Below are 14,467 nucleotides of genomic sequence, written 5' to 3' on the forward strand. Positions count from 1 at the left end.
ATATAACATTTGTTGAAATCCACTTACTGGTAGGTGAATGCTTATTATTAAATCCAATCAATGAAGCAACAACTTACTGCTAGTAAAAAACACGACAGTTGTTTCGCGTGTATTTATCTATCAGTGTGCGCTGTACGGAGTGTAAGAGAAATCGCCGAAGAGTAGAACGTGCGCTGGTATTGAATCAATGTACAGTACAGTATTTGTGCGATTCATATGTTCACTGGCTCGCCGAGTCGGCTGTTGGTTTTTTCTTTTACATGGAGTTGGATTCAGTCTTAAGTACTAACGTAGACCACACGATACACAACCGTTAACAGTGTTAAAATTATGAATGACAAGAGCGGTGTGTATAATATTTTCAGAAAAGGATTGAAATAATGTTTTAAGGATTTGTGACACAAAACAAAAATTGTGATTTATTCTTCCGTATCCGTCCAACAAAAAAATAAAAAGGAGACAGTTAAACCAAAGAAATAGAAAAAAAAAAATAATACTAAATGTTTGTGAATTATTGGTTTGTATTTCTTAATAGTTCTAAAGAGAAGAAAATTTGTTTGTTTTTTGTAGTTTAAGATGTCGGACTCGTTGAATCGCTAAAAAAAAAACACGTCAAAATTATCAGTGTGACAGCATTCGTGTGATATTCATTCAAAGAAAAAAAAATATTTAACCGCGGAAATTGCATGAAGTAGGAATTACTTGTCATGATAATGGCTCGTGTCTATTGTTCGTTAGTAACCAATAAAAAATGTCCATCCGTCCTCGAGGAGTTGTAAAAAGAAGTATAAGAACATTTAGTCGGCAATCTTACCGTTTCGTCAATTCCTTAATTAAAATAGACGTTTCTTAAGGTGATATATAAGGCTAATAATTTTTACTGACAGATCCACAGATACGTAATGATGTAGTCAGAAAGACTTGATAGTAAGCGCGGGAAAACAACTCACACAAGTCGTCTGCTGTGCACAACGAAGACGACATAAAAGTTCTCGTCGATACCCAGATTTGTTGTGCTGTTGCTCGCGGTGTTAAATTGTTTTTTGAACCTTTAAATATATTGGATATTGGATTTATTTAATCACATCACAAAGGTAAGTTGTATTTATATATAAAATTATTGTATTTACATATTGAACTTTTATTCCAAGTCTTTGTCCTTTTTTGTTGTTTTTTTTTGTATAGTCACCAAGAGTTAAAGAATTATAAAGTGTATTTTATTATTTTATGTCTTAGAATAATTAAATATAAGGATTCATTGCCCACGGAAATAGTTATTCTACACACAGCACCAAGCATAGGTTAACCCTAAGATTGTATTAGTGTTTACAACTATTTGAGGGAAACTTAAAAAGTTTTCCTTGTTCGCTTGACATCGGTGGCGTATGGATCTAGGTGGAACATTACCCCAGCTACCAATTAGTCAAGATACCGAACATTCGGACATGACAGCCACATAACTCCATCCATGATTGCAATTCTGATGTATCCACCTGTACCCCAACCCATGTCCCCTCTAAAATAATAAATAAATTTTAAAAAGTTAAAGCAAAAATAAATGAATAAAATAAGAAAATATAAAAATCGGATAATGTCTCACTCATATACATGTATGCTCTGCTTGACATATTGTGAATCTTCATGACCTACTGCCAGGCTAAACTACCATAAAAATTTCTAAAGTACCAATAAAATTAACGATAATTGAATTAACGATTCGCTTACAGAGATTCTAAAACAAAGTATCTGGAAATTCTTAAATTCTTCTTTATCAAGACCATGTGAGCTACTTTATTTTAAAATAACTATTAGACACGATGTTCTGGTGAAATTTTTTTAGAACGATCTCGGTTAAGGCTGGTCTGCATTATTTATAGACGATATAAGATTTATTTTTAACTTTATACAGTTTTAAAATAAACCATTTTAATATAATGAAACAATGTGTCTCTAAATTTAGACATAGGAGTGACACAGTTTTACCGTAAAATTCTGTGAAAATGACTGACATCTGATACACGAGGCAGGCTATGCTTACCATCATAGTCATACCACATTTCATTGCAGCGTTTTCACAAGACTGATTCCGCTACTACTGTGGGGTTTTTTTTCACAGAATTTTTGTTCACTGACTAGATATTGCTGTTATTTTATGTAAAGATGTGGCTCAGATTGGAATAGACCATGTTCGAATCCCGGCGTGGGTGGAGAAAAAACTTTTAGATTTATCAAGCTGGTTTCGCATTAGTCAGCATTTGGCGCCCGCAAGAAAAGCGTTATCGTCGTTCGAATGGGACGAGCAATCGAGATTCACGAGTCTACACTTTGAAATGCACACTTAAAAAACCAAAAAAAAAACAAACAATTGACTGTGGGAACTACGCTATCCGGACAAAGAGAGAGAGACAAACTATGTCATTTCGGGACTAACATATGTTCCAGTTTAGAGAGAGAGAGAGAGAGAGAGAGAGAGAGAGAGAGATTGGGTTTAACGTCCACTCAACACAAACTAGGTCATTTCGGGACTAACACATGGTTCAATTTTATTTCGATAATTCGCTTGCGCCTGGGGGTCTTTAGCAATGGGAGGAAACCGGAGGACCCGGCGAAAACCCACGAGGTTGGACAGGCGGCCTTACTCCTTGTCACGTACAACCGCGGGGATTCGAAACCACGCCAGTTGACTCAATGACAGACCTTATGATACAGCGCGCACGCACTACCCCCCCCCTTACGGCTATAAGATATATATACACATATCCACTATGATACGTATAAAAAACATGACCAGAGTTATAACTATGCTATAAGATATACATATATTTATACTACAGTAGGTATAGAAACCATGACTATAGCAATAACTGTGCAATAAAATACGTTGATTTTATTGTACAAGTGTACGGCGTAAAACTAGGTTGGTCAGTTAGCTTTATATTCCAAATAACAAATAAAATGATATGAGGCTGAACGTCGTACTTTTCTGGGTCAAAACGGCCATAATGTGGTCATAATGGCACCAACCGGGCTATTACTATGATAGACATGTTACCCGGGCAGTGGTTTTCCGCCTAGTTTTTATCACATTCCAACTATCAAGGGTTCTTTTACGTGCACGCGTGTTTACGTCCAACCCGAAAGACTAGACACTGTACATCTCTGTATTAGACAACTTAAAACACATTGATTTAAACAAGCGTTTAACTGACTAGGTATATTAAACACATTTTAACATGGCCATAAAGTTAGCTTTATGATCATATTGTCAATTTGTATAATGTGTCCCTGAACATGAGATGTGAAAGTGCGCGCTATAAATAAGCCGTAATACTACTACTAATAATAATTAAATAACAATTTCATAGTAAAAAAGTCGGAGCAGAACAGTAGGACGTTAAACCCCATTTCATTTCATAGTAATAAAACGCAACAAAAATAAACGGAACTGTAAATTATTTATATACTTGAAGTGAACACGGCGGGATCCAGGAACAATATTAATTTATAATGGATATCTAGTTTAAATTCAACACCAGGAGGAGGGTCCTAAGGCATGTCATTGAGTCAACTGGCGTGGTTTCGAATCGCCGGTTGTACGTGACAAGGAGTAGGGTTGCCTGTTCAACCTCGTGGGTTTTCTCCGGGTCCTCCGGTTTCCTCCCACTGCTAAAGACCCCTACGCGCAAGCGAATTATTAAAATAAAATTAAACCATATGTTAGTCCCGAAATGACCTAGTTTGTGTTGAGTGGACGTTAAACCCCATTTCTCTCTCTACCTCTCAACATCGGGAACAATTATGTTATTGTTATAAATATATTTTAGTCAATATTCAATACCAGGGACAATTCATTGATTGTAATGAAATATATTAAAGTTAGGGACAATTCATTGGTTGTAATGAATATATTTATGTTAAATTCAATAACAGGAACAATCCATTGCTTGTATTTAAATTCAATATTATCGCATTTAATAACACTATAAATTGTTAACTAACTAGTCATGGATTTCGATTAATGTCTCCTTTCGTCATTGTCATTGTATTGATTATTTAACAGTTAATTAAGAAAATCAAATCAAATTACCAACAGCAGAAAGTCTCCAGATTTTAGAGACGTTTAGAGAGAGAGAGAGAGAGAGAGGGAGGGAGAGAGAGAGAGAAATGGGGTTTAACGTCCACTCAACACAAACTAGGTCATTTCGGGACTAACACATGGTTCAATTTTATTTCGATAATTCGCTTGCGCTTGGGGGTCTTTAGCAGTGGGAGGAAACCGGAGGACCCGGCGAAAACCCACGAGGTTGGACAGGCGGCCTTACTCCTTGTCACGTACAACCGCGGGGATTCGAAACCACGCCAGTTGACTCAATGACAGGCCTTATGATACAGCACGGACGTGCAAACCATTCGGCCATCCAACCCCCCAAAACGTTTATAAATGACGTTGGTTTGTTTTCCGACCATATCCCGTTTAAATCATCTGTTGTGGTCGACAAATTTTCAATTGCTTATGTCTGTGTAAATACTGATCGGAACTGAACCAATTTTAGACTAATATTCCTTTAGAGATCCACAGTTTATACTCCCTTAAAGATTTATATAAAGAGCTGGTCGTTATTGCTATATAAGTTATATTAAAGATGCATTATGTAAGATTTAGATAGAGAGTTGGTTGTTCTGGCTATAATAGTTATATTAAAGATACATTTTGTAAGATTTATATAAAGAGCCGCCCGTTCGTGCTATAATAGTTATATTAAAGATACATTATGTAAGATTTATATAAAGAGTTGGTCGTTTTTGCTATAATAGTTATATCAAAGTCATGTAAGATTTAGATAAAGAGCTGGCTGTTCTTGCTATAATAGTTATATTAAAGATACACTATGTTAGATTTAGATAAAGAGTTGGTCGTTATTGCCATATACGTTATATTAAAGATGCATTATGTAAGATTTAGATAGAGAGTTGGTTGTTCTGGCTATAATAGTTATATAAAAGATACGTTATGTAAGATTTAGATAAAGAGTTGGTCGTTTTTGCTATAATAGTTATATTAAAGATACATTATGTAAGATTTATATAAAGAGTTGGTCGTTCTTGTTATATAAGTTATATTAAAGATACGTTATGTAAGATTTAGATAAAGAGTTGGTCGTTTTTGCTATAATAGTTATATTAAAGATGCATTATGTAAGATTTATATAAAGAGTTGGTCGTTTTTGCTATAATAGTTATATTAAAGATACATTTTGTAAGATTTATATAAAGAGCCGCCCGTTCGTGCTATAATAGTTATATTAAAGATACATTATGTAAGATTTATATAAAGAGTTGGTCGTTTTTGCTATAATAGTTATATCAAAGTCATGTAAGATTTAGATAAAGAGCTGGCTGTTCTTGCTATAATAGTTATATTAAAGATACGTTATGTAAGATTTAGATAAAGAGTTGGTCGTTTTTGCTATAATAGTTATATTAAAGATACGTTATGTAAGATTTAGATAAATAGGTGGTTGTTTTTGCTATAATGGTTATATTAAAGATACATTATGTAAAAATTAGATAAAGAGCTGGCATTTTTTGTTATATTATAAAAGATCCCTTGGCAGTTGGAATTCGATATAAGAGTAGGCCGTAGCGCAGCTATCCCGTCAAAATTTCCCCTATAGCACACCGCATGGCGTATGTCCATCTTTATTACCCCAGTCGGACCAGAACAGTAGGACGTTAGACCCCATTTCATGGCATTTCCAATTCATGGAATTTGTTTATGGTATTAAGTGATATACCTTTGGTGAACCATTAAATCTTCACATCAGAATAATCGCCATTACACTTTGAAAATTATTTCAATCTGATGGCCGAATGGTTAGCACGCGTGCTCTGTATCATAGGGTCTGTCCTTGAGTCAACTGTCGTGGTTTCGAATCCCCGGATGTACGTGACAAGGAGTAGGGTTGCCTGTTCAACCTCGTGGGTTTTCTCCGGGTCCTCCGGTTTCCTCCCACTGTTAAAGACCCATACGCGCAAGCGAATTATTGAAATAAAATTAAACATATGTTATTCCCGAAATGACCTAGTTTGTGTTGAGTGGACGTTAAACCCCATCTCTCTCTCTCTCTCTCTCTCTCTCTCAATCTGATTAAAATACAGATCTATATTTAGTTTCTGTGTTTTAATCAGATCGAAAATTAATTTTAATTTTCCCCTGATAACAAAGTATAATATACTCCTCCCCCACACTCCCATTAAGACCAAAGTTATAAAACTCAACACGTGTAATTTAACTTGATAGTCCAGGCTACTGGCAACTTGTCAACATCCGTCTTAAATTGGCGTCAGAATCGAGATAACCGTAATGTAAAGAGAACGGGTAATCGTAATCAGTTTTTATATACCGTAATATATGGTTTCCGCCAACCTCAAAAAAAAAAACCCTACGCGCAACGAATTATTCAACTGAAGATATGCGAAATATTGATCCAGATGGTCTGCATCTTCCCATCTCTCCCCTTCTCTCCCTCCCCTCTCGTTCCCTCTCTCTCACTGTGACAAATGATATCGCCCACCAGACTTGTACCCCGTCTCTCGCTCGCTTTCTCAGTAAGAAATGCTCCTGGAGAAATACCGGTCGTGAATAGGGAACCCAATATGCACTCGACGAAAAAACACGAAATTAAATTTGTGAAAGAACAAAGCAAACCGCTAACCATTAAAATGCTCTGTTAGATACAACGGTGAGGAAAACACGTAAAGGTCAAATTAAATAGACGAAAGATGAAAGAAAGACGCTAGACAATTTAACAAAATGAGAAGTAATGTTGCTGTGTGTATGTTACAAAGGTATCCTAGTAACTCACTTTTTTTTATTATCAAAATTGAGTTAGGACCAAATTTGTAGTTACTAGGCTATGTGCTTACTGTTGTATAGATATTCCGATCTTTTGATTTTGTAAGCAGTTACCCCCATGACACAACCTAGCAACTTCCTTCATTTGCCTATAGTATCCCACAGAAAAACCTAGTAACTCAATAGTCAAATCAATGGATAAGCTGGGGTTTAATATTCATTCATTACGTTTTCCTTTATTTTCTCAAAATAAGAAAAACATGAGTTACTAGGTGTTGCCTTTTGAAGGTATATTTGGTGTCGCAGTTTAATCTGATTTATATAAAATTAGCTATAACATTACGAAAACCGTGGAAAAAAACCCTCAAGTCTCATGGGAAGTCAAAAATTATTTTTAAAGTGTATTACAAAGGTATATTTGGTGTCACAGTTTATTCTGATTTAAATTAAATTAACTATAACATTACGAAAACCGTTGAAAAAAACAACCTTAAGTCTCTTGGGAAGTCAAATTATTTTTACAAGTAAGTTATCTGATTTAGAACGCCGAGAAAAGATTTACCGGAGCGTAAAATGGGTTAGTTGATTATAGAGATCGTTGATAAAAATACAAAGTTTTTGACTCGACTACTTATTATATTTAAACAGAAAAACAGCTAACTAATAAAATTCCCCAAATAATTAATTTTTAACGATATGGTGGAGGTTTCTTCTAGTAATGGTTATTGTAAAATCATGGAGAGAACCGTCAACGAAACGTGGCTTTAATTAAAATAGTAATCGTCTTCCATATTATTTTAACAATATGGTGGGAGTTTCTTTTTGTATTGCTTTTGTAAAATTATGAAACGAAATAAGAGTGTACAATGAAATACAATGGGGACCTACTGTTCTGCACCGACTGGGATAATGAAGACGAGCCTACGCCGTGCAGTGTGTTATGTGGGAAATTTTGCCAAGACAGTGACGTTACGGTTTACTCTTAGAAATATAGAAATTCCAACTACCAAGGGATGTTTTACTTACACCCCAATGTGTACACGAGGAACTACAGCCTATTTTTATATCGTACCATCCGCAATACTAGACACTGTCCTTGCTAGGCCCTCCTTCCTAAAATTTGAAGCCAGTGAATATGAGGGCAGTTGTATCCGGACAACGGCACCACGACCCACTCTTATCGTACCATCCGCACGACTGGTCCGCCTTCCTAATCTATATAACACATGAAGCCAGTAAAAAGACCTGCAAAAGGCAGATATAACTATGTCATAACACATCGTTAAGTTGTATCATGTTTAAATGCGGTGGGGAAGCAGTTTAAATTGAGTAGCATGTATCAAGCCTTGATATATTTGATATTTTAGTGCAAACTACAAATGGCGCATTGTTAGTTTAATGGTGCATTATGTAAGAGTTAAATCTGTCTATTGCATGTTGATATCATCTCTCTAGGCCATCAAAAGGCGCAGATATAGAGGGACTGCAATACAGTCACAGTTTTATGATTTAATTTATAAAGTCTCGATTAGCAAGTAACATTGCTACGATAATAAACAATCTATGTCAAAACTTCAAACAGTGATAACTTCGCTCAGAATAACGTAATTTGAATGAAATGTTCAATATATTAATTTTGAATTAGCAATTGTGAGACTATTATATCAAAAACAGACACCCCTTTATCCAAATCTTACATAATGCATCCTTAATGTGTAGGATACACTTTTCAAAAGTTGGGAAAATAGTTTATATTAAATTATGTACACTATATTACATTTATATTTAAGAGAATTTGTTATCATGCTATGATGGAATTTTGTTGATAGAAATTTATAGCAAGCACATAATGAACATTGCATATTTATATAAAACATAAATCAGACAAATAAAAACGAGAAATACCGACGACTAAAGCAGGAATATGGCATTAAAGTATGTTAGATGCGTCAGCGAAAACTGAACTTAATGCACGTGGTAAATGTTAATATGGTTTAAAGATTGAACTCAGCGGAAACACATTTTGTGTAACTGATTTATCTGTTTTTGATACCACTGGTGAGATGGTGAACTAAAGAAACATTTTCTGAGAGAGAGAGAGAGAGAGAGAGAGAGAGAGAGATGATTTAACGTCCACTCGATGGTTCAATCCTGCGCGCAGAGGTTTTTGGCGGCGGGAGGAAACCGGAGGACCCGAAGAAAACCCATGAGTTTGGACAGGCGACCCTAATCCTTGTCACATACAACTGGAGAATCGAAACCACGCCAGTTGACTCAATGATACAGCGCGCACGTGCTAACCATTCGGCCATTCACCCCCTCTTGGTACATAGAGTGTTCAAGGTTTTATTTTTGTGCTTATCTTGTAGATGGTATTTACATCATGTACTGGTATTATGTAAAAACATGCTGACCTTTGGTTAATACAAACTTACAGATATCTCTGGGAACCACGGTGACTAAGTGGGTAAGACTCTGGCTCGCTAGCCTGGAGATCGCGTGTTCGATCCCTTCATTGGCCAAGAAAGTTCATCGGGATTTTCCGGCGTGGTCTCTCCTTGTCAGTGGTGCAGGATGGAGGGTCTGACAAGGACAGCTGTCTAGTCATTCGGATGAAACATCCCGTGTATACATTGGCGTGCACATAAAAGACCCCTTGACAGTTGGAATTCGATATAAGAGTAGGCCATTGTGCCGCTGCCCGGGCACAATTTCCCTTAGATCTTAAGGCCTGTCGTTAAGTCAAGTAGCATGATTTCGACTCGCAGCTTGCATGTGCCAAGGAGTAGGCTCGTCTGGCCAAACTCATGGGTTTCCCCAGGTCGTCCGGTTTCCTCCCACTCCTTAAGACCCTCTCTCTCTCTCCCTCCCTCCCTCTCTCTCTCTCAAAGAAATAATATGAGGGCTCAACTTATATGTTTTTCGAACAAATTCGGGTTATTATTCATATTAGTTTACTTTTATATTTGTCATGTAAATCATTTCGACAATGTGAGTCTCTGGGGTGCCCCTATCTCTCTCTCTCTCCCCCTCTTTCTCTCTCTCTCATATAAAGACGAGTAAACCCTTTTCATCCGAGAAGTATGTGAAGTGTTATTTCATAACATCCCATGTAACAACCCTCTACTGATCGCTGTACAGTAAATATATATAACAGCCCATGTAACACCCCCCTACTGATCGCTGTACAGTAAATAAAGAGATAGCAATAATCGCCGTGGGATACATCCTACGCCGTTTGTTAATGTATAATTGGACTGACAATTATTAAAGCCTACAAAAAATATTAGATATAATTAAACTTTTCAACTGAAACTTGTAGTGTGAAGTATATTTAACACACGAGGATGTATCAGAATTCTTGCCACCAACGTAATAATAAGTAAATTTATAGGATAAATAGACTCATGTTATGATGTTATTTTTGAATGACAATTATATGGTGGCTGAAAGCGTGCATTCAGGGCCCTTATTCACGAAAACTTAAACTAAGATACAATCGAAATTTTAAGAAATACTGCAATTCGATTGGCTGACCAGTAAAATCAGTTTGCATATATCCAATTTGCATATTGTTCAGCCAATCGAATTGCAGTATTTCTTAAAATTTCGATTGTATCTTAGTTTAAGTTTTCGTGAATAAGGGTCCAGATCTTCACCGTTAAGCTCGCACGACGGAAAGGGCGCCGAAAAGGGCTCCGATATCGTAAAGTAATCGGCACCCTTTTCGGCGCCTTTTTCGCCGTGCTGGCTTAACGTCGACTCCTGTGTTGTGAAAGTCGCGGGTCGTCTTTAAGCCAGTACGACGAAAAAGTCGCTGATCGTCGCCTCTTTCGTCGTGCTGGCTTAACGGCGACTCTTGTGTTGCATCTAGAAACACGACGATCTAAATGGACGCTTTCAGCCACCATACAATTAGGCCTATAAAAACTATTAGATTTAATTAAAGTTTTCAACAGAAGTTTGTAGTTTAATAATGTTTTATATATTAGGATGTATCAAATTTCATACCACCAACGTAATAATAAATATGTAGTCACAGCTTGTGTCAGACACAAATTATAACACAACATATAATTGTTAATATTCTAATAATATATTAATAAATCTTAATATATGTATTTACACGAGACTAGATAAAGAGCTGGCAGTTCTCACTATAATACTCAAAAACTAGAAAATGTAAAGGCAATTTGCTGAAAATTTCAGTCAAATTGATCCACTATGAACCGAGATTTTAGCGATTGAATATTGGGGCTAGCCTCGATCATCATCATTAGGATAAAACACAGTCTCGATTATCCATTTTTTGATTTAATTATGAATGGAAGTCGAACAGCAAATTAGAATGTAGCGATGCCACCGAGAGTTGATTATGGTCTGGATAAATTAATTAATGTCTAATTAATAATTTAGATAACATTTCAGGCCTAAAGAAAGACCTGCAATAGGCAGATTTGGCTCTTGCATAATGTAATTCTAAGGAGATTTCAAACCCTGTATATATTTATTTTCCTATAATCAAATATATTAAATATTAATGCTAATAAAATGTTAAGTTTACAGTCAAATTACACAATTGATCTATTGACATTTAATTCATCGCTTCACATGTATTGTTCTATCGTCAAACTATACCAGGAAGACTATGTAAATTAATGAAAGGTTAAGTTTTTTGTTGCCAGACTACATAATTGGTCTATGAACTTTTATTTCATCTCATTTGTCCTATATTAGCTATTGTCAAACTACACCAGGAAGACAATGTAAATTAATGTCATGTTATGTATTATATACTTTGAACCTTTTGTTGTACGTAACCTAATAATATTTATAATCCATTGTCATGGGAATCTATTGTTCTAAGAATGTATACATGTATCGTATTTGTAATATTTTGTATACATTATTAATATCTGAAGACGCCCATAGAAGGCAGACAGCTAGCTTATATGATTTAATGTATGTCAGAATGAAGTAAAGTGAAGATTTTACATGGGAGTAAATTTTTATTATATATAAAAGTGTTTGGCTATACAAGTGTAAGCGTGATATCGTGTTATCGGAAGTCAAATTCTCGAAATTTTCACGGAACCCCAAAACACCAGAAACCGTGCTTCGCCAACAGATCCTCTTCAGATTTTCATTTTTGGATTCTTTGGACGAATCCCATATTATGGGCTCCGACTGACGGTTTTTTGAAATTCGGAAATTCGCTCAATTAGGAATATAAGTTTTCTTCATCATTTTCTCGACATTCAAGATGTCGTATCTCCGTCGCTATTTGACGTGTCAAGTTGAAACTTGGTAGGAATAAGTAACACACCGATGCCTTCAAATTGGCATATTACAAAATTTTGTGACGACTTGCGGAAAATTCCGGAAATTATCGAGGCCTTCCGATTTTTCCCGAACGTGGATAGTTCTCTCCATTTTGAAAACAGACAAAAAATGACATATGCCTGTAACAGGTGGTTTAAAATGCCTAGGCTTGTATATATACTGTTTGTGGTAATTTGTACTTGAAAAAGTCTGTAACAGGTACCTTATGCCCAGGCTTGGTTTTAGGGTAAATAGACCCGTATTACGAAGTCCTTATGGTTTTGGTTTTATTAATAACAGTTTTTGTAGGAATGTCAGTACATGTTTGACATACTATATTGTTTTAAGTATTTGCAGAATGGCTGGATCCAATTCCTTACCACCACTATAATAATAAATAATTTATTGAGTAAATAGCCCCCGAAAATATCTTATAGCGGAGAAATCGATTAAAATGTGTTTTTTTGGTGGTTTTTTTTGGTTTTTTTTTCTTGTGAATTTTCTAATGACTTATAAATCAGCCGCCTTTATCCAATTCAGTTGTTGTTTCGCTTCAATGGTTGTTGGGCCTACGTGACGATATGAAGGTTGACCCGCCCCATTTCGTTGATTTTTGCAAAGTTCTCATGTTTCTACAACAACTAAAGAGCTAATGATTTAGTGGGTTGCGGAATGCAATATTATGTCAGTCCCGAAATAAGATTATTCTGTTGCCTTGCATTGAATTGCAACCTTTTTCCAGCTATTCATGAGAGCAGGGTCTAGTGGTTTAACGCGTGTGCATGAAATCACAAGGTAAGTCATTGAGCCACGTGGCGTGGTTTCGATTCCCGCTTGAGCGTGACAAATAGTAGGGTCGCCTATCCAACCTGGTGGGTTTTCTCCGGGTCCTCCGCCCAGTGCTAAAAACCCACAACCGCAAGTGAATTATTGAAATAAAATTGAACCATATGATAGTCCCGAAATGACCTAGTTTGTGCCGAGTGGCGTTAAACCTCTCTCTAGTTTGTGTCGAGTGGACGTTAACGCCCCTATCTCTCTTTCTCTCTCTCTCTCTCTCCCTCTCCCTCTCCCTCTCTCTCTCTCTCCCTCTCTCTGATTAGTATCCATTAGTGGATGCAAACTGAATATATTGAAAATCTCATTCAAATTACTTTATTCTGAGCGAAAAAGACTGGAGTTGGTTATAAGCTTGTCATGTTAATAAATGTCTAAATAATAGTTTATATAACATTTGAACACAAAATAAAGATTTTCCACTTACAAAATGTATGTTTAATATGACAATGTTATTTTATGATTTATTTCCATGGTTGAGAAGGTAAACTTGGATTAACTTCGAATAAGTGGCTAACCGTCGTTATGAACAACACATGCGTATTGAGTTTAAATCAATTAAACTGTTTTACAAGTTTCATTTTCAATTATAAATAAAAATGACATTTTCATTTTCGGTTAAATTGACTCGCTTTGCTGAGTCGCCTGGCCTTAATAAAGAGTATTGAGTTAAAATCAATTAAACTGTTTTACAAGTTCCATTTTCAGTCAGAAATAAAAATGACATTCTCTTTTTCGATTGAATTGATTCGCTTTGTTGCGTCGCCTAGCCTTAATACGATCGACATTCCTCAGTTTAATGGCGGGGATTTAATCTCTGCCTAATCCCACATTGATGGATTCAAACTTCAAAATGGCGAGAAGTCAGATGAGTTTAATAACACCGAAAATCAAAACAAGGAACAGATTTCGCTCATAAACCGAACACATAGATATTTGAATCCTTTATACCAGACAGAATAAGATTGGGGTTTAATAGATCAAATGTTTTTGGTATAATGTTTGAAATTATCATACACCCTTTTAAACCAGTATTTTAATATAAAACTCGAAAAATATTCTTATTATTTCACGTATTAATTAAAACCAGTTGGATATAAAAAGAAGCTTGTTTACGGTTTAATATAATCAATGAAAAAGTATTAAGATCGTTTATTATTTTGGGCGTATAGAATTCGTTACGCATAATTCTGGTTTTATAGTGAAAAAACGCATAATACTGAAAATTGTACTAAACTGATATATATACACGCTATAAAATCTATAAGTTTATTGATATTGACTTATCCAAATTACTTATTTTATTTTAAGTGTCATATTTTTCAAGTTTTTTGGTGCATTTTCGTAAGAGAAGAACGTATGTGTTAAATTAGGTCGTATAGTATGCACTGTAACGTTAGTGATATAGGACAGGAAACTAGAACACAGAGTAACTTGTGAGTATAATTTCGT

The 14,467-nt window shown here is 35.6% G+C and overlaps 1 protein-coding gene across 1 annotated transcript in view; it reads left to right on the plus strand.

Annotated features, from left to right (window-relative positions):
* Positions 1–238: 238 nt before the first annotated feature.
* LOC126816195 (octopamine receptor beta-2R) overlaps positions 239–14,467 on the plus strand; it is a 101,685-nt gene continuing 87,456 nt past the window's right edge. The window contains exon 1 of the mRNA XM_050542462.2: positions 239–1,094. The gene's annotated coding sequence lies outside the window, so the exon portion shown is untranslated. The remainder of the gene's footprint in view (positions 1,095–14,467) is intronic.

This window comes from Patella vulgata, chromosome 3, assembly GCF_932274485.2.
Source record: "Patella vulgata chromosome 3, xgPatVulg1.2, whole genome shotgun sequence".
Lineage (NCBI taxonomy): Eukaryota > Metazoa > Mollusca > Gastropoda > Patellidae > Patella > Patella vulgata.